General features: G+C 38.7%; 1 pseudogene; it reads left to right on the forward strand.

Annotated features, from left to right (window-relative positions):
- LOC123067506 (bZIP transcription factor 29-like) overlaps positions 1-4,420 on the forward strand; it is a 102,404-nt pseudogene that overhangs the window by 1,213 nt on the left and 96,771 nt on the right.

Consider the following 4,420-nt stretch of genomic DNA (forward strand, 5'->3'; position numbering starts at 1 on the left):
TCTCCTCCCTCCTCCTCGTCCCTCCTCCCTCCATCTCTCCTCACTGATAATGTAGTTTATTTGCTGTTTTTAGTAAGTGCTTAATTTAGTTTGTTTAGTAAGTACTTAATAGAAGTAGTTTATTTAGTAAGTGCTTAATTTAGCTATGTTAGGTTTATATACAAAATAATTTAGGGTTTCACTAAGGTATTTTTAGTAAATGTTAGGGCTAGAACTAGGATATTTTAGACATAGTTTGTTAGGGCTAGAACTAGAAAATTTTAGTAATAGAAAACTAGGGAATATTTTTTGAATATAAAATAGCTTTTTGAATAGGATAGAAACTAGTGAATAGGTATAGATTTTTTTTGTAATTTTGTTTTTCAATATAGTAATGTATTGGAAAATTTAATTATTTTTATGTCATTATCACTTTGTCATCAAAGAATGCTATATGAGATTTGATGATCTAAAATTCTCTCGGTGGAATATGCAGGCTTTGTAGAGTCGTGTCTCCTTGGAGTGATCGTCATCGGGGCTACCTGTAGCTACTTCCTCTACACCCGAGTCGGTGAGCTAAAAGTCCATCTCCTCCTTCTCTACTCCTCGGTGTGTTCGGTAGAGTAGAACTATGGTATTGAGTCGGTGAGCTCATGTGTGAATGCTTATGATAATTGATCCAGATGGAATTGCAAGTTAAGCATCATCATATGTGTATGGACATCTTTGTATCACAGGGAAAATCCGAGTGACCTATGTTTTTCCTGAGTGTTGATTCATTTCCGTTCCGGCAAATTTCAGGCTCTCGATATGTCCTATTTTAGCAAAGGTCATGCCGGATTTTTCTGTGAATTTAAGCATGACTTGTGCCCGGATTTGCTAGAAAGAGAATTAAGCGACATTTTGAGTTGACTTTAAGTTTGTCGGGGCTCCATACTTGTGCTAGAAGAAGAATGCCGACTATTGTTGTAGGGGTCGCTTCTCCTTCTTCTCTTTGTGCTAGACCTTTGTTATGCACTAGGGGAAGAAGGAGTAGCGACCATCATCGATGGTCGAAAAATAGGTGAGGGAGTGTCCACCATATATGAGAGAAGAAGAATGCCGACTGTTGTCATGGGGGTCACTTCTCCTTCTTTTCCTTGTGCTAGATATTTGTAACGCACTAGGGAAAGGAGGAGTAGCGACCATCACCGACGGTCGCAATATCAGAGAGGGAGTGCCCACCATATACGTGAGATGAGAGTTTAGGAAGGAAGACTCGAGAGACCTGAAGTCAACTCGTTGCATATTGAGTAATAGTGATCTGTGTGTTGAGTTTCCTGGTAGTTGCCTTTGGTTGATTTTTAATTAATGTTTCAACTATGAACATAGGAAATGTCAGACAACGAAAAGGAATTCGGTATGTGCGGGTACTGCGAAGACGAGCACGACCTTTGCGACATGCCTCACCTAGTTGGTGGTAGGCTCTTCAGCATCAAGCTGGATGACACCTTCGAAGTGGATACATTAAGTCACAACGACAAGTCTTTTTTCGTAATTAAGCATGACTTCTGCTTCTTTTGGTTCAACTTATAATTTTAATTTTTTAATATACTACTCGCGTATCCCCTGCCATGCAAGAATGTATGTCTTGGATAAGGTTGGTTTCAGTACTATGGAAACTATGGAGGTAAAAAGAGTTATGAGGACCGAGCATGGTTATACTTTTGACGCAAAATTATACAATTCAGACACCTACACCCATTTTGAATGCAAAAAATGGAGAGCACTATGCAAGGCTTATGCATTTGAGCTTGATATGCTTATCACCTTTGATATTCGTCCGGAAGATGATATTGAAGGTAATATCGACATCTGGGTCGATGTGCAGACGCCTCCTGTTCTACCATTATGTGAGTTTCTCAACCATATTTATGTCTTGGATATTGTTTATTCAAAAATAGTTGACAATTAATTTCTATTGACAACTTATTTCCATTCAAGCAAACATGTCCGGCGTTTGGTAGACATGACCTACTACTATCCCGGGGCTGAACTAAACCGCGAGGAGATAAGTCACTATGTTTCATGGCTTGAGGATCTTCATACTGTCAAGATAAATTATTTTCCTGAACTTGAAAATCTTAGTACTCAAAACGTGCGACCAATAGTGTTCGTACTGAACTATGGTCACATCTATTTACGAAAGATGGTAAGATTTTTACTATTTATCCTCAGTGCATCTTTTGCATACATTATTATTTTTAGCTAAACTTCATTGCTAAGTATGTTACTTCGATGTTCTTCAACAGAGACCCCCGATGATAGTTTTGCCTCAATGGATCGAGGCTAAAGGTCGCATGTCCATGGTTAGCTTACGGCCAAGACATCCTACATTGCACATGAGTGCATTCAGGATTTCTAAAAGCGAGCAAGTCTTAATAGTCAAAGACTGGAGCAAAATTGTGAATAATCGCAGAGAAGTACTAGGGGACAACAATCAAAAGCGTAGCCCACAATTAGGAGACATGTTCATCTGCATGCTCCAATATGATGAATCAGGAGTGCTGCACATGTTCTATGCTATTTTACCCGAGAGAGAGCAACATGAGTGATTAGCTAGCTAGAATAAGTGTTGGTGGTGATGACTATGATGATTATTATTAGCTAGTGTTGGTGGTGATTAGATAGTTACACTATGACTATGATGATTAAATAGTGTTGGTGGTAATAACTATGATGATCATTAGCTAGTGTTGGTGACGATATGATGCAAGTGTTTTTATATTAATATGATGATGATGATGATGAGAATGATGATGATGATGAGTTATTATATCATTGGGTGAAAGAACCGTGGATTAGTTTCAAGTGGATGGATCCTAAGTGATCAAGTCATGGATTATCACGATAATCCATGACTTGGTCACTTAGGATCCATCCATTTGAAATTAATCCGCGGTTCTTTCACCTAGTGATTTAATAACTCGTTATAATGTAAAAACAATCACTAAATTGCTACTGTATGAAAACTTGTATAAAGGTGTATGAATACGACCTAAAATTAAAAAGAAATAGAATACTGAATAATAGTAGTAGCGCGGGCAGTGAGAAGCGCTACTAGTAATTACCAGTAGCGGCTGTATGACCTTGTCAACGCCTACATGGCCCTGGATGGGATGGACACGCTCAACTCCTCCAAGGACCGCCACGACGACCGTGACAGTCACAGCCGTGCCAGTGGCACCCGCGCTGCCCGCGCGACTAAGAGCAGCGAGAATGAAGGCGAGAGCCAATCGACCTCAGTGGAGAGGAAGGACGAAGCCAAATCTCGGCATTGTCGGAGCTTGTCCATGGACAACTTCATGGGTAAGCTCACCTATGCCACATGTGACGATTCACCAAAGCTACCATTGCCGTCCCCCTGCGGCGACCTTTCTATCACTAGTGTAGAATCGGGCTTTAGTCCCGATTCGTAAGGACATTTAGTCCCGGTTCTGCAACCGTCACTAAAGGGTGGGGACTAAAGCCCCCCCTTAGTCCCGGTTCAACACGGCCCGATACCAAAGGCCCACCACGTGACACGAGCCCGCATCGGGGGACCTAATCAAGACTAAACGAAATTATTGATTTTTTTTGAAAAAAATTGATTTTTTCCGATTTAATCTCTAATCACCACTCATCACTGCTCAAGTGTGGAGCACTCATTCCAATCGTCTAACTTCCGATCACCCATCCTTTCACTACTTCAGCCTGAGCACGCTTAACTTTCGAGTTCTATTCCCCCTTGTTTCCAAGTCTGCACTTGTTGTTTTCCTAACAATAGTAAGCAATCAATCATATTAACCCTTAGGAGTTTAGCTTGAGCATGAAGTCACACGTTTCACCGTTTGAGTTTGAAACTATTATTCTAGAAAACAATAATTATTTAATAACACTAATATTTCTTGAATAAGTAGTTTGGCCATAGTTTGACCAGAATTTGACCAGATTTGACCAAAATTCAAAAAAACTGAAATCATTACTTAGTAACACTAATATTCTTGAATAATTATTTAGTAACATTAATATTTCTTGAATAAGTAGTTTGACCATAGTTTGATCACAGTTTGACCAGATTTGACCAAATTTCTAAAAAACTGAAATTTCAGCATAACTTTTTTTCCTTTCAGAATTTGAGGATTCTAATTTTTTTTTTCAAAACAGCCTACGACCGTTGAAATCGGAACCGGCTTTTCGTTCTGAACATTTTGATATATTGCACTTTTTTTTCGACATCGTATGCAAAAGTTATAGTCGTTTTACTTTTTCATAACACTTTTTTTTGCAAAACATGCCGAAATTTATGTTTTTAAATTTCCCTAACTAGTAGGATTTTAATTTTTTTCATAACACTTTTTTGCAAAACATAACTACATCTCGAAGGATTTTAATTTTTGAACTTTTTATCATTTTCTTTTAT

The sequence above is a fragment of the Triticum aestivum genome, chromosome 3B, assembly GCF_018294505.1.
Source record: "Triticum aestivum cultivar Chinese Spring chromosome 3B, IWGSC CS RefSeq v2.1, whole genome shotgun sequence".
In the NCBI taxonomy this organism is placed as follows: domain Eukaryota; kingdom Viridiplantae; phylum Streptophyta; class Magnoliopsida; order Poales; family Poaceae; genus Triticum; species Triticum aestivum.